The sequence below is a fragment of the Crinia signifera genome, chromosome 11 (assembly GCF_055691185.1).
Source record: "Crinia signifera chromosome 11, ASM5569118v1, whole genome shotgun sequence".
NCBI lineage: Eukaryota > Metazoa > Chordata > Amphibia > Anura > Myobatrachidae > Crinia > Crinia signifera.
The window spans coordinates 28,673,409-28,696,199 of record NC_139227.1 but is presented as its reverse complement, the minus strand read 5'-3'; the positions used below and the strand labels follow the sequence as shown (position 1 = coordinate 28,696,199).

Here is a 22,791-nt window from a genome sequence, read left to right as displayed (position 1 = left end):
TCTACAAAGTAATGGTCAAAACAAACCCATTCATCTTCATTTCAAAGGGCTTTGTAGTCATTCACAGCACTTCGAATGAACAGAGGCCTAAACAAGCCCTACAGGTACACATTAGCAGAGTGGACACACACACACCTTTACCATTCACCTTAACCTTAATTACTAGTATAGTTCTACTCCCCCCACAGTAACAGAAGCATACATATACCAGCTTCTGCTCCGATAGGGGAGAAGGGTCAGAGTGTGCTGATCTGGAAAGGACTGCTGCTCTGTTCAACATTCTAATGCTGTCCAGAGCTTCATTTAGGACTCACAGCAGACATCAGAATGCAGAGAGATTGAGCAGTGGACAATGCGCTTCTAAAGGCCCCCATACACTATGAGATTTATCTGACCTGTAAAATTGCATCTGATTTCCCTTGAACTTTCCCGGCAGCTTCCCAGGAGGCCTACAAACAATTTGACACTTGATGTGCCATTTTTTACATCCAATTTGCGTCAGATAAATCACATGTGATTTATCACATGCGATTAATCAAATGATTTATCTGACGTAAATTGGATGTACCATGAGATTTATCTGATGGGATGGCCCTAGGGATGTCCCTCTGTCCGTCAGTCAAGGGCCACTGTCCGTCCCACTCGTCTCTCTCCCTCCTTCCTCGGCTCGTCGCACCCCTGCCACTACCCGGCTGGCTACCCGAGACTGGACTACGTTTCGCCCAAAGGTGGCGCCACGGCCGAGAGGTGCACGCATGCGCAGCAGAAACTTTGCAAGATTGATCTCTAGTTAAGGTTTCTACTGCGCATGCGTGGCTAAGCCATGGCAGGAACCATCGATGGCTGGTGATAGAATGTTTTAGAGCCATCGATGGTTCATGCTTTAAAAAGCCATCAATGGCAACCGTCGATCAGGGATGTGTCGATGGCCATCTCTAACTAGATGCGATGCAAACGCACAGAGTTATCGCACCGTTTATGGGCACCTTTACATAGTTATAGTGCATTTCTTTGTTTGTTGCATTTTTATTAACGCAAGTGCCATCAGCATTGGGGGCGGGATGTACTAAGGGGAAAATGTGATAAAACCCCCGATTTACCACATTTTCCGATGTATTAAAACCGCGCCGCCACGATACCGCATAATAGGGTGGCGATACCCTATAGAAGCCTATGGGCTTCTTTTCGCCACCCGACGCCTCCGCCGACCCCCCTTTCCCCCTTCCTCTGGCTTACCTTAGTCCAGGTCCTCCTGGACCCGGAAGGTAAAACCTTCCTCCCCCTAGTAAAGCAGCCGGACGTCCTTCCGGCTGCAGGGGGAGGGAGGAGGCGCCTGGGACAGTCTGCTTAGCTGTCCCCGGCGTGAGGGGAGGAGGCGCCCAGGAGGTGACGGAGACCCCCCGCACACCACATTACAGGTATCGTGGGGGCCTCCATCACCGCACCGCGATGCCAGCCGCATATGTTAGTACATATGCGCTGGCATTGCGGCGGGGGGGGACGACGGGACAACGACGACGACTTTACAGGATTATCAATTGCATATAGCTCAGAACTTCAACAAGACATATCAGTTCCAAACCTTTTTTATAAATGGAACGATATTATGAAGCATTGTGCCCCAGTGTCATTATATATAAAAAAAAGAGGTTTTGTTTAGTCAGCAAGTTGGTGTCTTTTTATAAAGCAACATCAAAGCTGTTGCTAAAGGTGCGTACACACGGGGGCGATTATAGCAAATATCGCTGGAAATATGGTCGCTGAGCGACCATATTGCCAGTGATTGGAGTGTGCACCAGCGATAAATCGCCGGGTGCGCGCTCCCGTTTTCAGCCCCTGAATGGTCGCTGGTCGGAGGAGCATGCTCCTCCGACCAGCGACTTCCACTGCCTCTTCACCCATCAGTGTGATATTTTCATCTGCGATCATCTCTGGTCGCAGATGAAAACGGAACACTGAGCAATATGATTGCTGAGCAATATATTGCCAGCGATTATATTGCCACGTGTGTACGCACCTTAAGTGATAGTTCCATCACTATTGACCTCCAGCAGCAGGGTAGAGGGGGTAGGGCTCTGCTGCCCGCACGGACCTCCAGCAGCAGTGGAGAGGGGGAGGACCGGCTCTGCTGCCCGCGCCGACCTTAAGCTAGGGATGGCCATCGTTGCCTTTGCTATCGATGGCAAAAGTGCAACTGACCTTCGATGGTGCATAACTATTCAATGGATGACCATCGATGTTTTTATATATCGATGGTCATCCATTGTCTTTGACTGATTGGCCTGTGGGCTAATCAGAATATGGGGGCGGGGCTTCAGGGGTGTCCTGGGCGGAGCTTTGCTCCGTGTACCAGGAAAACAAAGCTATTAAGTTAAGCTGGACATCGATGGTGGGAAACCATCTGGTTCTCCCCCATCGATGTCAAAACTATGCAACATCGGCCATTAATCATCGATATTTTGAAAACATCGATGGTCGATGGCCATCCCTACCTTCAGCTGCTGCCCGCGCCGACCTCACTCAGCAGGGGAGAGGGGGGAGGGGCTCTGCTGCCCGCGCTGACCTCACTCAGCAGGGGGAAGGGACGGGCTCTGCTGCCTGCACTGACATCCTGCAGCAGCGGAGGGGGAGGGCGAGGGGGAGGGGGGGCGACAGGCTCTGCTGTCTATGCCGACCTCGTAGAGGAGAGAGGGGGGGGGGGGGTCGGGCTCTGGCTCTGCTGCCCGCACCGACATCCAGCAGCGGGGGAGGGGGGGAGACAGGCTCTGCTACCTGTGCCGACCTCCTGCAGTGGGGGAGAGGGGTCGGTCTCTGCTGACATCCAGCGGCAGCAGAGAGGGGGATAGGCTCTGCTGCCTGCTACGACCTACAGCAGCAGGGGAGCTCTGCTGCCCGCCCCGCACTGACCTCCAGCAGCAGGAGAGAGAGGGCTCTGCTGCCCCTGCCCGCCCCGCGGTGAACAGTGATGATGCCTGCCCCTTCCGATGACGTGCTACTGCGGAGGGAGGTTGGAGGATGGTCCAGAACACCGGAAGGAGGTACCAGTAGTTCTACACAGATATATCGGATCTGAGACATCGTGGGTGCTAAAAAGCACCCACGATGTGCCCATGATGGGTCAGATTCCGATATATCTTATGTTCTGCAGGTCCGACCACCTGATCCAATCTGATGAGCACGGGAACGCGCATCAGATTGGATCAGATGTCACAAACATGCGATTTTGGGCCGATTTCACCCGATTTATCGGCCCGGAGTGCCGAAATCGGGTGAAATCGGCCCAAAATCGCATAGTGTATGGGGGCCTTAAGTTTTGTTAAATGCACAGACACTGCTTATAATCTGCTTTATGGCACACATGTTACTGCGTGCCCTTGTTGTAGACCAGTTGGTGCAGGATACATAGCGATGACAGGCAGCGGGGTCCCTAGTGTCAGGGTTCCCTCCTTCGAGATGTCTGTGAGTATTCCGACAAGGGTCCGGTAAGTATACTAGCTGAATGCATCCCAATGGGGTAGACAGGGGGTTTATACTGCACACACACAGAATTGTACGCAACTACTCAATCTAAAGATGTCGCCAGAAAAGCCTTTTCCCCAAATAGAGATATTGTAAGTGGCCGGGAAGCCATCTTTGGAATAAGAAAGCTCTTGTACGCACAGGAATGGGTCTGGTGTTATGCCCTGTACACACGGTTCAATGTAGTCTACTTTTCGATTTGATTTTGCTTATATAAGCAAAAATTGAATAGAAAACAAACTGCAGTCGGTCCAGATGCGTGGCATCGAAATCTAATATAAAAATAGACCGTGCGGGCAAGACTATTGTACAGATGTATTCTATATAGTCCAATCCAAATGAGTTTGCCTTGTAATTCAATCCTGATCAAAAAAAAAGGCAATCGCACCGCTCTACAAGCATTCCATCATAAATTAAATGTGTTCAACCTCTTAATGTATATAAACTGCAACCAACTACCTGGACCTGTCTCTGCACTGGTGGATGCCATCAGTCAATAGCACTATAAGTTGTATGGACATCAAATATAGTAAAGACACTTGACCGACTGGTGTTGGTTACAAGAATAGGGCAGGACGGATTACTGATCACGATGTAAGTCCAGAAACTAAAACTATGCCTGGAAACCATTAGTGCTGCATGCGATTATGCAGTATATTGCTGGCTCCTGTAGGTGTCCCAAACAGCCTGCGCCACAAGTATGGATCCATTGATTAGCCCAGTAGCTGCTGTGGAACTACATAATCAGCATGCCCTGCAACAGCATTGGCATGCACTAAAACAGGCATGTCCAACGTTGGCCCTCCAGATGTTGTGAAACTACACATCCCAGCATGCTTTGCCACAGTTTTGCTATTAGAGAATGCTAAAACTATTGCAAAGCATGCTGGGATGTGTAGTTTCACAACATCTGGCGGGCCAACGTTGGACATGCCTGCACTAAAAGCATATCGGTGCATGCCGGTCTATGAAGCTCCATAGCTGCTGAAGTGCTGCACTGGTCACTGTGCTCTAGCAATGCCGCCAGAACTACAGATCATCTGCATGAAAGCCTGGTAACACTCCGATTCCTGACCAATCTCCTTACATTAGTGCTGCGCTAGCCATGGCAGCCTGTAGTTTTACACTGCTGGAGGTCAGGAACCAAATCTAAATTTATAAAGGGAACGGGCCATGAAGTGGAACCTCCAGCACATTTCTATACATTTTTCTTCCCCACCATTTGCATTGTGCATTCTATCTTCATTGAGCGCCCGCTGGATGAGATCAGATTTATATTAGGGAGGGGGAGGCTTACATTATTGAAGGACACTGCATGGAGTTTTCAGTGTCAGACATCTGTGTGAGCTGAATGAAGAAGCCTGTATGTGACCCCAGATGCACAAGCCCGTGCGATGCCATACACCTGTGCACAATCACAATAGGACAGTGATCTTGTCATGCGCCTCAGCCAGTCAGTAAGATTATACTGCAGATTATTGGGATGAGCAATGGAAGTCTACAGTAACAGATAACCTTTGCATAACACGGACCTAGGTAAGAGTGAAAAATACAAGCGTCATACATAAAGAAATGTCCATGGCCAATTCTTTATTAATCAAGCACCAACATCAAATGTTAAACACATGGGGCTAGAACTCCATTGCCTGCAGCTGAATGTGCAGAACCATAGTCTACATATTTAGCAACCTAAAGCTGGGCACGCCCCGGGCGATCACCGGCACTGCTAACATCGTTAGCTGTGGGAATCACAATATACACATATATTGGTCAGTGACATCACACCCCCCCTGCTCCGTACATGCAGTCATTGGCTAGATCGGCCATTAGATCGCACAGTGAGTACCCAGCATAAAAGTCCGAGCCCAGAAATAATATCTAACCCTTTTTCAAATATTGCGGCTAAATATTGCGGCCAAATATTGCGGCTAAACCCAACCAAACTTATGGCCACGACACGTCACATTTGAGCAATCAATTGGGTGACTTTTCGCACACTTGAATACAGCCCATTTTGACGGGAACGTCACCATCCCCTTGGAGAAGGGGACTTTGCAAGATGAAATCCCAGCATGCTATTAATTACATTTCCCCTCATGGACTTCCATGAAGGGGTGTACATCTCCACCCATTTATTGCTAGAAAGTCTGGAGAACATGACCAAATGAGGCCCCCGGAAATCACTGCTTGATGACCTGACCACAGTGCTGGGTGCGACACCCAAAATTCTCATTCGGGCACACAACAGGGCTGCAAGAAGAAAAGGTCAGTGACTTCCGCTCTTCAGACACCACAAACCCATACAATGACACTAATCCAGCCAGCCAATAGCCGACAACATAATAGCCATGAAGTACTGAAAGAAATCTCTACCGGATGAGAACCAGCAATACTATTCTTATCCCAATGCAGGATGCTTAACATAAACCATTATACTATCTTCTAACTAGCAATCCAAAACACTAGTACAGATGTTTGGCACCAGGATACTTTGGATAAGTTAATAAACGGCATACATTTCTGGTGAACTGCAGCACCTGTATATGGATATAGAATGGGCTGAGACTCATAGCACATTATGGGCAGTTCTGAGTGCGCCATGTGACTAGAGCATGTGAAGCTACACTGAACACTTAAAAGGTGTGTTGTGACGGGCACAGTGGGAGATCTTCCAGGATAATTGGTTTGGGCTACCTACATATGGGAGAACTTCCCCATGTTTCCATATACAGGGAAACTTCACCATTACCAGCAACATTTACACTCTAGGCCTTTTACCTGATTACAGGGACATTTGATTCTTTGGAAGTGGGATAAATTATATTTTCTCTTGCTGTCCTTCATTCTCTTATGGCGCCTACACAAGGGGAGATGAGAGTTCTGAGCGATGCTAGACTGCTCAGCACACAGCGCTGTGCCACTGAGCAATCCGTCAGGGCCAGTGTATTACGTGAGAACACTGGCCCTGACACTGGCTGTTCTAGATTTATCCAGCATACTGGATATTAATCACCAGGACTATCGCCATGGCATCTACACACGGAGCGATGTAGGGAGGATGCTTAGAAATTCCCCAAAATCGCTAGGTGTGTATAAGCAAGCTGGTTACACACTGACTATCGGACTGATTTGTTGTTTCTGGCCAAACCAGAGGGGCAAATCAGGCATAAAGCTCCGTGTGTACGCCTTATTTGTGGGCGTCCATGGTCACCAGGGATGTCACCTAGTCCGTGTTCCAGCATGGCTGAGCAGGCGCTAACCCTAGAGACCGGGGCATGTGCAATAAAGGGAAGTGATGCGGGGATCCAATGTTCATACCACCAAGAGGTAGCCAGAATCCATTATGGTGGGTTGTCATATTGGGCAGGTAATCCTTGTGTATGGAACATTTGACAGTTTCCTACAGCTTGATACCCACCACAAGTACGGTATGAAATACCGACCTGGGGTGCAAGCAAACTGCTACTGTAATGCTGTTTCTGGTCCTTATGGGTCCTACACACAGGGTGACCCAGGCATTGTCTAAGCGATTTTAGTAAAAATCGCTCAGAAAATGCCTGACGCCGCATCTAAGTCGCTGTGTGTGTAGACCGCACAGCGATATAAATGCGTGGCCCCACCACACTAAATCCGGCAGCAATTAACCTGCACACGGGTTATTAAATTGGTCGGGGCTAGTGTTCTCAACAGAGAACACAGACACCTCGCTCCAAACACACAGCGTGCCAAGAGCGAGAGCGTGCTGAGCAAAGCAGCATCGCTCAGGATGCTCGCCGGCCCCTGTGTAGGGCCCATTAGAGTGGTGCCAACAGCATCACAGCAGGCACTTAAGTCTGAGAATACGGATATTCTTGAACTTTACAGCACACTGAATTGAATAGGCCCCGGAACTCCTTCCCAGCAGTAGTCGCTGTGTGCTGAGTTTCATAGACACCATTGTATTACCCTCCTGAGGTAGCAAGCAGAAATCACGTAAGGTCAGGCCTTGGGCTCCCAAACTCAGCATATCCGGTAGTTTACATGGGTCTAGCCACTTTATGCAGCTTAACCTGGTACATTTAGGCGCAACATTTGCAATCTATGACATCCATTTAGATTTCATAAATTGACATAGTTCACATAACACTTAATAGAAATGTAGCTGCACAGATCACGGCTGGCCAAACAATCCTGCAGCCGATCTACATACAGATACTAACTTCTGGCATATTGCAGAAAATCAGCAGCACCACAACACCATGACCCTGCACATTCTAGCTCCAGGGCACAGGTTACACTGTAACCGTCCTGTAAGACAGATTTTTTTTTTCTTACCAAAGCCAAACAAATAGGCCATGGAATTCTTTGATCTGCTGCGCGCGCACCCTCCATGTTCCCAGCAGTACCACACGCCCACACAGCACACAGGAGGGGCGGTGCCAGTCTTTGCTTCTTTCACTTTGTCCTAATTATGTTTCCCCTCGTCTTCTTGTTAGACAGTCACAAAACAGATTGGTTGGGACATGAATCTGTACACACCGGGTGCTCAAGCTCTAATTCCACTCTCATTAATCTGGCATTCCCAGAAACCATTTTGGAACGGTGCAGATTAGTTATTCTTGTGTTCTATACACACTAAACAAGAAATCCCTTAATCTAAAGCCTAAAATACAAGTTCTGAGATGATCCATGAAGGCGACAGGCATTGTTCCATGTCTAGCCCCGTCAAAAATCACAAGCCCAGTAGACACTTCGGAGGGTGCGTATTAGAGAGAAGGACTGAGGGACAGCCACCATGTTATTCTGCTGCTGGCCAGTGCCACAACCAACTCTATCTCAGTATCACCTAGCACTTATCCTATTGATTTAATTGATTTGTTTGCGCTCATTATGTACCAGGAAAAGTCCAATTTGTGCGCTGAAACGGGTAACATGGCACATTGCTGCTCTCCACACCCAGGAGCGTGAGCAAAGATGCTGGAGGCCTAACTGCGCTACAATTGAATAGACGAATTAGGTGCAAATACCACCCAATGGGTCTTAAAATCATACCACTGATTTGCTGTGGGTGAGAAGGAGGCATATACCATTATGAGGGCAATTCATTTGTTTAAAGTCATGGTAGATCGGGAGGCACTATTCAATCGTGTTTTTTCATGCCGATCACTCTGGTAGGGTTTAGCTTTTTTTTTTTTTTTTTTATGTGGCTAAACCTGGCATTGCCAAGTGCTTTGGGCAAAGCAAAATCAAAATGGTCTCATCTACCGATTTCTTTCAGTCACCAGCACAAACATCCACCGATGCAAATTGTGCTGCGGCTATTGGAGCATCTCAATTATTGCTTTGATCAGAGGCCATTACCTGCAGCAGACATTTTTCTACTTGCAGGATCCGGGAGGTATGAGAGAATAGGTGCCTGATCAAAGCAACAATTGAATGGCTCTGACAAATACCCATCCATAAAGACAACAAGCAGGGGATAGGTGGGCACAGTTATGGACTGGGAGAACCACAGGGGAGTAATCCCTTTGTACACACAGGTTAATAAAGACAACTCCTGTACAAATTGTACCGACATCAGGTATAAGAAGACGAAGACTCTCCCTAAAGCACCTGTTTGAGCTTTGCCTGTAGTCCCCCAGCTGCCCGGTAGCCCCCACAGTGAAGGAGTATAGTCTGTAAGAGATTTCTGTACTAGCACATGAATACAGCTTTGCTATTAGCTGGAGAAAGCTTTGTGCTGCCCTTGCACGCTTCACAGATGTTAATTACCCATCGGAAAGGGAAATGGGCTGAATTCACTCAATTAAATAGTGTATCTTACAAAACAAAAACACAAGCAGTTACTATTTGAGCAAAGCTGAGACTAGAACTTGTGCCAGCACACAGGAAACGCAATAATGAGGAGTATGTGTGTGGCACAACACAGGGTAACTATGGGTAGAGGGGACATAATTGCAGCATTCAGCTTCATTGGGATGAAGAATTTAAAAAACAGAACCCAATCTTTTAACTACGACTACCAAAGTACACAGCTGGTTTTAAAATGAACAAAGCATTCACCTTCCTAGCCCCCTCATTCCATGATCATTACATAACAAGGTTCTGATGAGCAGGCAGTGAACCTAGCTTCTGATAAAGATCTTTAAAAAGATCCGCAAAATATCAATTTGGCATCAGAAATGTGAAGTGTTAAAACCAGACTTACTAGTGTTACAGTTGGGGTTCTCACCTACAGAGGTGTTCTCAAAATACGCCATTCAGTGCAAGATGCATGGCCTGAGCTAGCCGCCAGGTTCCATATAACGTTTAACAGTGCGTGGGGTCAAGCACCGTTACCAATATGGAGCATACACCACTACCTGTTTGTTTTGTTCAGTTAGGGTCTTCTGAATGACTGCTTAAAATAAAAAATAAATAAAAGAGCTAAATTTGGGTAGTGTGTAGGAGGCTCAATGTCAGGAGTCTGTCCAAAATGCTTTAGGTCGCAATGTGACCAATACACCTTTCACAATGCAAATGCCGGGTTGCACCCAGGATTTAGACACTGGTCCAACCCGGCTTTTGCGAGGAGTCCCCCACAGCGACTGTGCTGATGTCATCAGGTGGTGGAGGAGGCAGCGATTGACGCTGCCTCCTCCATATAGTATGAACGAGACCTGGTGCGCTTGTATTGGAGTTCCCCCAGAAATTCAGTCACACAGATCTACAAGAATCATATCAAATCAGCTCAGTCTCCTTGTACATCCTAGTCACTTTAGGTTGCAACTATAAGTATTTTCAGGCAAAAAATAAAATGTTTTAAGCCTGATGCTAAAATATTCTCATGTGACCAGACATGCCAGGTGGGGCTGTTTGGCATTACTGCAGCAAAGATAATGAGGAAACATCAGTAGAAGACGACTAAATTGGTGATATATGAAGGTGGAAGACCCAAATGTACCTCTCATTTTATATTTCATGTGTCAAAACTCTTACCCTATATAAACGGAGGGTGATTTTGCATACAATCCTTAGATTTCGACCGCATCTGTGCGAAAAATGGAATAAGTCACCCAACACAAATGCGTGAGCCCGCCGGTCGAATGTCCTGTAGATAGATATTATGTGCTGGACATATTTACCGAATTGCGCAATCGTTACACAATTACACGCGATCGCTTGCAATGCGATCGGAGGGGGCAGGAGCGCTGGCGGCAGTTTTGGAGAGCAAGTGGCAGTTGTCTGTAGCATAGCGCTGTACAGATGGGCTGACATGCGATGAGCTACAGAATTTGAAAAACTTTCAAAAGACTGGGCGGCACTCACCTGAATGAGAGGCCTCTGATTGGCTGAGAGCTCTCAACCAATCAGAGGGCCGCCCAGTGGTGAAGGTTTCTTCTTTCATATTCTGCTGCCCACCGCTGACTAGAGCTGCACACCAGCCCTCCACTACACCGATGCCCTCCCTCTTCCAGCACCCGACATGGCATCGCATGTGACATGGAGTGCTGGAGAAGAAAGCACTTGGGCATCATAAGATGCGATCAGATGCAATGGGATATCGCATCAGATCGCACAAGTGTATGGGCACCATTAGAGTTTAACTTACCAAATTAGAGCTACACAACCACCACTTCGTGTCACTCTCCATATGTAAACCATTCTCTAGGCCTGTAATGATTGCTGAGTACAGACATCGATTAAACTCACATGGCTGTGAATAGAACAGGGAGGGAGCACCTAAGTCTATTCTAACCAGCGCTTTTAACACCAAATACTGGTATCCAAATTGGCCCTAGAGCAGCAAGCTGCAGCACTGCAGGGGACACTATGTTAAAAAAAATGGTTCACATGAATAGACACCAGCGAGTACCAGCATTCTCCGGCATGTCAGCATGCTGATTTCTCTCCCTCTAGCATACCCTACTCATCCCAGCATACCCTGGCCCACTTTTCATGCCCAAATAGCAAAATTGCCATTATACAGTCCCACAGTAGTGTTTCCATGTAACTAGCACGGTCAGGTTTTTAGATCGCTGCATTCATTCGCATAGCCAGTTCGATCACATGCAAACATGGATAATCCACATTTTTACCTACACAATGCTTTAAGCTGGCAACCACAGCAACAGCTCAAGGCCAGATGACAGGAAGGGCCGGCGCATTCACAGAATTACGCAACTCGCTCGCATTGCCGTTTTACTGCTACAGCTGTTCTATTTCGACTGCAGCTGCTAGAAATTTTTCTAGTAAGAATTCCTTGTGTAGCGCGAAGGGTCTCAGTGCCGCCTATAAACACTGCATTCGTCTGCCCAGACAACAGACTCGCATTACAAGCAAAGCTCCCATATAAGATTTCAAAATATTCCCAAACTGGAAATGTAGTGGTAAAGGTTAGTCCACAGTGAGTCAGTCATCTAGATCTATGTGAAGAATTTTTTTTGAAGCTCATTTCACAACATTGAGAGGGATTGTGTGGCACCCAAAGTGCCGAGGGTGGGGGGGGGGGGGGGGGGGGGGGTGGGGGTGGGGGGGGGGGTGGTGTAAGCAAAAGCTGCCAGCAAACTATTTGTAACTTAGAAGAGGAGCGTTAAGACGTTCATAACCAATAGAGCAGACCACCAGCATTATATTTTTAAATTAAAACATAGCATTTAGGAATGTCACACAACCCCATGCCACACAGCTGTGCAAGAGTTAAGCAATATTACACCCAGTGGCATAGTAAACACCTTGAGCAGAAGGTAATTAGGGCACAATAAAGTCTTTGCAAGCTGATAACTGCAGTCTAGTACATGTAGAGGAAATCGTTGAAGAGCTAGGTCGCTTAAATGGTGCAACACAGCCAAATACACCTGCACGCCAACAAGGTAACACACACCTTGGCTGTTCAAAGATTAACATAAAGCAAACACCAGATGTCACAACATGCACCAAGCTAAAATATAAGGCACACCAGTATCAAGCAGAGGCCAACATGATAGGAGTTAAGGCCCATACACACTGGGCGACTGAGCTGAAAGTCGCTCAAAACAGCATGTTTCAGTGGCTTTCAGCTCAAAGCCGCCCAGTGTGTATTGCCCAGCGATATTACCAGCAGATGAGCGGCTTTAAGGACTGTTTTGTATAGTGCTGCACTATGCAAAGCCGTCCTCTGCCCGCTGATGGCGCTGTAAAGGTGGAAAGCGGCTCAGTGTATACGCACTGAGTGGTTTCCCTGTCAGTGATCATAGGGATCGTCGCTGTCCATACACACTGGGCATAACCGTCCTGTGTGTATGGACCTTTACAAGTTCGTTTCCAGAGTCAGACAAAACTCCTGATTCAGTACAGTGAAAACTATTGCCTGATAGTAACTTGCACCCAAACAAATCCTAAGAGCAGAATAAATGTGAAGTGGACCATTTATTTCATATTTGCGTTCACGGTCATTTAAGTGAAAAAGTGTTTTCATGCATGCTACCATATTTCTGCAGAAGTCTCCCACATGCGAAGAGACCAAATTTGTTTATATAGGTGACAGGCTTGTGCAGAGCATGAACCCAAGTATGGGGGTATTAAATTACCCGCAGTAAATTATTGCAAGTTATAACGGGTGGTGCAAGCAGAGCTTCAATTAAATAGCTCGATCGGACAAAATCTGCAGGCTGTCAGCGATCAAACCAATGAATCCACCCCCCCACCCCCAATAAAATAACCAGTGAGAAGTTATCTATTTACTATTAAGCCTGCTTAAAGCAAAAGCTATGAAAGCTAGTCTGCTACCCCCTGTGTTTGTGCATGTGTGAGAAAGATGAAGTTTTACTCTGCCAGCAGATGGCGGTGTTTCAGAGACTCACATACCTATATATAGATGACAATATATCAAACACACAAATGTATTACAGGTCCTACACGGGAACTTGTGTCCCTTATATAGATTTATGGACCTTTCACAACTTGAAGGTACGGTAAAAAGGTGTGAACAGAGGTGTGGGACGCCGCACTCTGCACACACCAAGCAACCTTTGTTTGCTGTACCAAACCAGCATACAGATGCCTATTTACTTAGTGTAAAGTACATACCGAAACCTCTGCAGGTCATTGCTATCTGCACATACATTCACAATGTTATTGAATAATACACTGCTTGACATGTTTCCAGGTCTTGCCTTCAGTGTTGAGCTTTGCTTCATGTTTTCACGTATTTATGACATAAGTTCTCAAAGCCCATCATCGTCAGGACCCCAAACCGTTCATGTTTTCCAGGTCTCCTCACAGAATCACAAAGTGAAGTAATTGGCTCCACCTGTGGATCTTTTAAAATGTGTCAGTAAGGAGGAGTACAGCTCCTGCGTAACCTGGAAAAATGGCAGTAAGGAGGCGTACAGCTCCTGCGTAACCTGGAAAAATGTCAGTAAGGAGGAGTACAGCTCCTGCGTAACCTAGAAAAATGTGTCATTTTTGGGCTCCTGAGGACAGTGGGAGAGCAACTGATTTTAGAAGGTCAGGTTACCTTGTACACAAGCCCAAACCCCCTTTAGCTGCTCCACCAAGCAAACTCTCCTCACCTCCTCGTGCCTCCCCCTGTCGGGATCACATGGAGTCGTCCGGCGCCGCCGGACACCTGTAACAGCCTTCATTTCCCCGTAGGGATTTCAGGCTGTAACCCTTCCAAGACGGCGGCCGCCATTGCGGAAGGTCCTTCCCCCATGAACCTCTTCTGCAAGGAGCTGGATTCGGAGCACTCCCAGTGCCCAGGCAAACCCCAGCAATGCTGGGGTTATGCGCTGTGCTGCGGGTGCAGACAGACACCCCTGCACATAGAGCGCTGACAGGACGCGCTTCTGTCAGCCTCTGCTGCGCTCTCAGTGTGTTTTGCTTCCAATAGAAACAACACACTGGCAAAAAAACCTGCACTAACACTATTGTTAATAACTAGTGTAAAAAAAAACAGAATAAAAAAGCCGGCTGCAGTAGCAGCCCGTCAGCCAAGCACCCACTCCAGTGGGTACCTAAAACTAACTGGAGCATGCTGGGGATGCAGAAGGGGAGGAGCCTGCAGCCAGAGGAAAAGCTTCAGCTATAGGTGCCTTGGGCTCCTGCGGACCCTCGTACATCCCAAGGTTAGCTGTGTCACCGGACTGGACGAAAGAGAAAAGGTATTTGACAATTTCAGCTCAAAAGCCGCCCAGTGTGTATGATCCGCCCAGAGCCGGCCCTAGCCTAAATGACGCCCTAGGCAAGATTTTGGCTGGTGCCCCCTGGCACCGCCACTAGTTCCACCTCTGACCCTGCTCCCCTTTCCCAGCACCATCAACCCTCATTAAATCAGTCATCATTTTGGTGCTCCTACCCGCAATATTTTAAATAGAAACAGCGCACACATTCGATGCGCAGCCCAAACAGGGGTGTGTTCTTGCTGGGAAGGGGCATGGCCACACAATAGTACCCCCAATTCAAATTATGCCACACAGTAGTGCAACTTTATTCACATTATATCATGCGATGGTGTCCCTTATTCACGTTACATCACACAGTAGTACCACTTTACCTTATGTACATTACTCCTCACATTATTCACATTAAATCACAAAAAATCCTGAGAAAATATTGTATTTTAAGCACCTCCATGGCCACACTGCAACCCAGCACAAAGCAGTGTGCCCTTATACACATGACACACATAATGCCTGTTACTCATATGTCGCACATTATTAATGCATTTATACATGACACACATAATGCCCCTTACACATATGCCGAACACTATTGCACAACCAACCCACCCTCAGACAGCACTCGCACAGCCGATAACACTGTGACCTCTGCCTCTGCTTGGATACAGTTGTTTCCTCATACATCTTGCCTCAATAGTCCATGCAGCTCCTGGCCAGTTCTGCTAATGTTGGGTGCCTTTTTTGCTAAAAATGTGTCTTATTTGCATTGTTATGACCAGCACACACAAGGAGCTTCAGATGATTAAAATGATATGTGGCATGGCTATATTCTGTGGGCGACTGTGGCTGTACCTGCATACGGAATGCTATGTTACAGTGATTTCCATGAATACACTATTTCTTATGCAGATACAGCCTCACTCACACACAGAATATAGGCATGCTGCATATCATTTTAATCAGCAGAAGCTGCTGGTGCCCCTAGGCATTCCAAATGCCCTAGGCAATTGCCTAGTTTGCCTATGCCTAAGGCCGGCTCTGGATCCGCCGATGAGCGCTCCTGCATCATCGTGGACCACCACTCATCTGACTGATGTCACCAAAAGATGATCGGCACAGTGTTCGCTTAGACTTGCTAAAATCTTAGCGCATGTACTTTAACACACCAAACCCCCCTCTTCGCTCATTTCTAAAAAGTTACAGCAATGATTAATATAAAGCAGTGGTTCCCAAACTTTTTTGAATCACGGCACCCTAGAGCACCCAAAAATGTTCATGGCATCACTAACCTGAATGTTTATTATACAGAAATACTGAATATATTACATTAAGTAATTGGTGTTTGTGTCATCCTTAGGGTCAGTTATATGGTTTGTACACTATAACATTATTTGTTATAATCGTCAGCCACAAACACTGGATTTGCCTGTTACATTGATCATAAATAATTTGAAATGGCCCTGTACCACCGGCCTGGGCACTCCTGCAAGTCTCCTGAGGCACCCCAGCAAGGAAGGGTAAAGGGATAGAGGAAAGGAAAGACTGGGCGTGCGAGGAGAAAAAGTGTGAGTGCGGGTGACACAATGAGGTGAGGTGGCAAGAGGCCCATGGTGGTGGGTAGACTATAAGGGGTGAGGTGATGGGCAGGCGAAGCGACAGGGCAAGAGGGGGTGGGGGGGACAAATGGGGAGGAAGGTCTCATTCACGTCAGCATTGGTGGGTCTCCCTTTCACCAGCGCCGGCCTCTCCTGCTCTCTGGCTAGGCTGCGGCACAGCGCTTCCTGGGGACCCTATAGTTTTGTGAAAGTAAGTTCCCAGTACTCAATTGAGGGTAAAATATGCGCTATAGAGCGTATTTGCAAACACTGACTGGGGTCGTCAAGGCTGAGATATACAGGCAGGTACTTATACCATCAGGGAAGGGGAGTCTTATTGACTGCCAATTTATTCTGCAGTAGGAAAATTACCGCATACATACTGCCAATGTCATTTAAGAACCAACATCATCATAAAGAACAAGTAGTCCTGGAAGTGATGATATGCCTCCCCCCAGAGCCCTGATCAAGTTCAGGTCTGTCTGGTTAGATGGAGACAGAAGGATTTGAGCAGGTTCTTCAAGATGTTTGGAACAACCTTCCTGCAGAGTTCAGTCAAAACCTGTGTGCAAGTGTACCTAGGAGAATTGAGCACATCGTGCCCACATAGGCCAGATTTAACTGTTAACACATCTTAGTACTCTACAGCCCTATCTGCTTGCCTCCTAAGGAGGCTGTGAGCAGAACTCAATCTATCACGCCTATCAGCAGAAACAACTGAATAGCTGCCATCTGGCAAGCATGACTGCCGAATTCTCCCCTCAGAACTTATTAGGAGCCATGTGCACCTCTGCAGCCTACAGGTGTCCTTCCCACAAGGTTAAAGGACTTAAGGCCAGATGCACTAAGTTTCAAATGGGGAGTGATAAACAACCAACCAATAATCAGCTCCTAAAGGCCCCCATATACCATGTGATTTGGGCAGGATTTCACCCGATTCAGATGAATCGGACCTTGAAATCAGCTCAAATCGCACATGTAGACATCCCATCCGACCCGATGCGTGGTCCCGTGCGCAGCGGATCGGAGCAGGGAGGTCGGGCGGGCTACACATAACATTTGCTAAATCTTATGTGCAGCCCGGAGCCAGGCGGGGGACGGCAGAGGATGCCGGCTACCAGAGAGCCAGGTGGAGAGAACCAGGGAGCCGTGCAGGGGAAGCCGCTGCCTGGCAGCGCCTGCACTGAGGAAAAAAAATCCCATACAAATGAATAGGAAGCCACTGATTGGCTGAGACCTGTCAGCCAATCAGTGACTGCCCAGTTTGGCCACCCCTGATGTACAGGTTATGTTTTTGCCTTGCAAATGCCTGATGCTTTGAAAATACCTCAAAAGGCCGTCCAGCATTCCTTCTGGCTGCCAAGCACAGAGGCCACATCGGCATATATCAGAGCATTACAGCAACTGTGCCCTAGCCTGGTTTTCAATAGACAGCCACACATGTACACGCTGACCACTTAAGCTAAAGGCGTTGCCTGACCTTAATTGTAGTTAATTGCATTGTTAATTGATGTGTAAGCCTTCCAATGCCAACCTTACTTGAGTACGTATACCAACAGGGTTAAACCTGTGTGCAACAGCGCTTCAGTTATATAATCCATGATACTTCAGCATTAACATTCCGGCCTTGTTCACAAATCTCATAAAAACTGACTTTTGCTTTAAGAAAGGGGGGGGGGGGGGGGGTTACACCGGTGGAGACTCCTGCATGTTATTCGTATTGTTGATTATAGGGGGAACAGCAACGTTTCACGATGTCCTGATCAAGCAGCGCTGCAGCACACAATAAATAACTTTAATATATATTTAAATGGCATCTTGAGCTGTTAATACAGTGGTGTGGAGACACGTGGAATTAATCCCCTCCGTGCTGCAGTCATCTTGGCAACATGGATGAGGTTTCCTAGCCAATAAGGCCTTCGCAGAGCGCAGGGAAGGAAATCCAGATCAACTGACTAGCTTTATTTCCTAGTCTACATAACACAAGGGTGTACAGCAGAGTCAATGCAAAGCAGTGGCTGTCTGTGCAATGACCGGCTGCACACAATGACCATTTACTCTAGTGCCAACAAATGCTTTGCACTTCTATGGGATGAAAAAAAAATTGCTATGAAGGTGGCTATGACTTGCGGTTCCGGAATGGTACATTGGTTTCATTGCATGGGACTGAAATAAACACAACGTTGCATATGAATGCAGCAATGTTTGCACTTTCGTTTCCAATAAACTGATACCAGACCTGACCATATACACTTCCTACTACAAAGGCACAGTATGCAACCCAGCATCACAGCCATCCCCGTCTCAGCAGAAACCTCATACGTTACATACTGCATAAAGACTCTGTTGCCCAAAACATTTAAGTAAGTTTGTACTTCAGGGACACGAAGCCGCCCTTACACGAGGATCCCTTTCGGGACAAACCATATACTGAACATATAGTGAAAACCCAAAATCGGGGTGATACAATTTATCAATTGCAACACAACAGGGACATCCGGGTACTGAGGACAGAAGTCAGAACCTGGCCAGTGCATTTTGAGGATGCTCCTGTGAAAGATTCTCCCAGCACTGATGTTGCAAGGAAGAAAGTGCCAGCATACATAGCAATGCAGCCTAGATCCAGCCACCTGCAAGGAAAGGAGCAGCAAGCTTTCTAGCTTACCCAGCCCTCCACTGCCCTATATTGGCACAGGGGAGGGTATGTGGTGGGCAGCTGCTAGCCTCCTGTAGTGGGGTTCAGACCAAGCCTTTTATCCACCTTTGTGCCCTACCTCTGAGCCACTTTCACCATAGGCCAAAGTGAGGGGAATTAAATGTTTAATGCATTTAGTGTTATGGCAAGCTCTAACACAACAACTCAGCAGCCAGCTAGTGTGAGCTGCGAATTCAGCTGCTAAAATTGCCAGGTTTCCAGATCCCCCTCTAACAACATTTAACTCAGTCTAAGCCGTTGCATAGCAACCGCCCGTGCAAGGTTCTCCCTGCCGGCAGCACAGAGACTGCTCAGAGAGAACAGGCGACGGCACATCTATATAAAGCATTGGTTTTATTTTTTTGGGGGGTGGGTTTAAGAGCCAATTGGCCACCCTATAATTAAATAAGTGACACATAGCAAAAAAAAAATAACATAAAATCACCTTGACAGCAATGCAGTAACAACTTGCACTGCAACTTGACCAAGGGGGTAAATGTATGAAGCTTGGAGAAGAATGTTCTGAGAAAGGTGATAATAACGAATGTTCTGAGAAAGGTGATAATGCTCCAGCCTATCAGCTACTGTCAATTTACATATTGGAGCTGATTGGCTGGTGCATTATCACCTAGCGTTCTTTATGGGGTCTCAGCTTCATACACTTGCCCCAAGATTAGATCTCAACATCCAAAAAACAAAGGCTAAATAGCCATAAACTGTCCTACTCATTAATGGACATAAGTCCACGTGAGTTTGAGTTGATGCAGTGACAAATAACCTATTTCTCCCAAATACAGGAATGTGTAAATCCAGGGAGAGGGAGAGGGAGATAGACCGGTTAAAGATAGGATTCCGGACTAGTTCCTGTGTCAAATAGACTTTCGTCAAGGAATCAGCAGCCTATTTGTCAAAGTGTTTTTCTCATCTGCTTACATAGACCGTCCCACTATTCACACACGCATGGTCAGGAGACCCCGAACCTGTGTAATGCCATGGTCCCCGGATGGAAACAGCCCCATGCAAGTGAATGAGAACAGAAGGCGAGGTGGTTGCAGTCTTGCCCCTGACATTTCTTTGGTTACTTCACATGAACTTTCAGGACTAGAAGGGAGATCAAGCCTCTGTTCTTAGACCCGCCACAGAACCGAAGCGCGCCTATAGCATGCTTGGTGTTGCTGTGCTCTCCTGATCTATCAGGGAACACATGAATTTCATGTCTCAGCACAACATAAGAAACCAGCAAAGCTGTGCCTCGCACAAAAACGAGACACATGCCGCACGAACATGCTACGGTACGGAAAAAGTCACGTGAAGAACACGCCTGCTTGGAGGCATATTGAAAATGGTGCGGGGGAGAGCACAATGTAACATTACTCCCAAACACTCACAGAATGAGTCCATTAATGCTGCTTTCAGACCGCATAACTGGCTTTGACCCTGTATTTGGAAACGTTTCCAAAAACGGGTCTGCCAGATAAAACCCCTTTCACACCGCAGCACTTAAACGGTATATTACCGTTTAAGTGCCGATTTTTTGACACTGGCAGACCCGTTTTTGGAAACTTTCCAAATACAGGGTCAAAGCCAGTGCAGCCTTCAGCCCTCCCCTCCGTGCAGCTCCCCCCCCCCCCCCCCTCGCGTGTCGACCGAGAGCATGTCGACGCCCCCCGCGCATGTCGACGCCCCCGCGCGTGTCGCCGCCCCCCCACCCCACCCCGCGTGTCGGCGCCCCCCCCCCCCCCCCCCCCCCCCCGTGTCGACTTACCCCGTGCCGGTACCTCCGTTGTGGACTGCAGCTCAGTATGCTCGGAAAGCACTTATGAAAAAAGTGTCTTCCAGAAAATGGCTGCCCCATAGGAAACCCTGTTTAAAAAAACTGTCTTCCGTATGGGGGCAGCCATTTTCTGAAAGACACTTTTTTCATAAGTGCTTTCCGAGCATACTGAGCTGCAGTGCCGGGAACCACAACGGAGATACCGGCACGGGGTAAGTCGACACGGGGGGGGGGGGGGGGGGGGGGGGGGGGGGCGCCGACACGCGCGGGGGGGTCGACACGCGGGGGGGCCGTCGACACGCGCGGGGGGCGTCGACACGCGCGGGGGGGCTCCAGTGCTGTGAATACTTAATGAGCGCTCATTAAGTATTCACTGTGCTGAATTTAGGACCCAGCTCATTGGCTGGGTCCTAAATACCGTTTCTGAGCCGATTTTTGCGCTAAAATACCGGTTCAGAAACGGGTAGGACCCTGCATTTTAACCGGTTAGAAAAAACGGCATTTTCTAACCGGTTAAGTGGGACTGGACCTTTCAGACCGCACACATTACCGTTTTAAAACGGTAAAAAAACGGCAATTTACCGTTTTAAAAGTGCGGTCTGAAAGGGGCATAAGATGCCTGAGCCCAGACATGCACGGAAAGCAGAGGAAAGCACTTTACTGGGAAAACAAACAAGAAATGCCACTCCGACTGCTACATGTGCAGGAACCAGCTGCCGAGCAGCACAACCAGGGCCCTCGCTGGCTTCATGCTACAGAGCTCACAGAAAAGCAGCTTGGAATCCGAGCACTGATTGTTCTACAAAACAGGAATGGGGGTGGGGAAACATTTCATAGCAACTATTTTTTTTTTGGGGGGGGGGGGGGGGGACAATCTGAGAAACATGGTACTTTTCTTTGCCTAGACTGGATTGAAAAGGATCAATAATTGGATTGCTCAGCTGCGCACGTCACAGGTGCATGGGATGCAAATGCAGGAAAGACTAAAGCCCCTTACACACTACCGCAATGATGCCCATATAGTTCATTCCGTCACGGGTCGCTGATATTAAGCGCACACACACACACATATACTGAACGATATCAGGGGAACCTGCTGAACATAAGGGACATTTGCTATATAGCCAAATTGACCTGCATGTTCCTCAGACAGCGAGGCCTGATAACGACGTGCAGGAGCGTACATAGGTAACGATACTGAGTGTACATATTAGACGTGATTGTGTGAGATATTGCTCAGATGGACGATTTTTTTAAAGAGAGGTCTCACACTGGGGCAGATGTATTAAGCCTGGTGTGGAGATAAAGTGGAAGGTGATAATGCGCCAGCCAATCAAATCCTAACTGAGGCATTATCCCCTTCAGGTGCCAATACACGGTGCGATTTTCCCAGTGTGTTTTGAAATATAATCGCAAGCAATGCGATTAGAAGACAGTACAAAAAGTTTGTGCAGCACATGTACGGTGCGATGAGATACCCGCGGGAGTGCACATCGCAAGGCGTATGGGCACCTTTCCACTTTCTCTCTTTGCCAGGCTTCATACCTTTGCCTCTAGTGTGTATGGGGCTTTGGGAGGATTTATTTTATAAAGTATTTTATGGATCGCACACAGATAATATTTTGCCAGTCACACCACTTCCTGTCCCAATGGAGCTTACAATCTATAGTCAGCAGGTTTTTGGATTGAGGGAAGACACAGGCTGACCATGGGAAACTCAAAAACATACAAACACCACAGTCATAGACTTTGTAGAAGCGAACCAAAAGCTGGGAACACACTGGCCAATATATTGTTAATGATATGGATTACATTGATATCTTTAATATCTAGTGCAAAAGCAGTGTGCACCCACTAAACTCCTCCACGCATTGCATACCAACTACACACGTCTTTTACTAATGTCTAAATGCTAACTGAAGTTGAGATATTACACTACACACTTTACAAATGTACTAAAAAAAAAAAGGTTACCCTGAACACATTTGGATTGTCCAGTAAAAAGAAAATCTTATATATATGACGCCAACACCTCAACTTATATATCATATGCCACCTTTCATTCTGAACCATGTTTAGAGGAGAAAA

General features: G+C 47.4%; 1 protein-coding gene across 2 annotated transcripts in view; it reads right to left on the bottom strand.

The window, feature by feature from the left end:
• The window catches only part of ANKRD11 (ankyrin repeat domain 11), a 167,660-nt gene that overhangs the window by 110,769 nt on the left and 34,100 nt on the right, over positions 1–22,791 (bottom strand). The window lies entirely within an intron of this gene.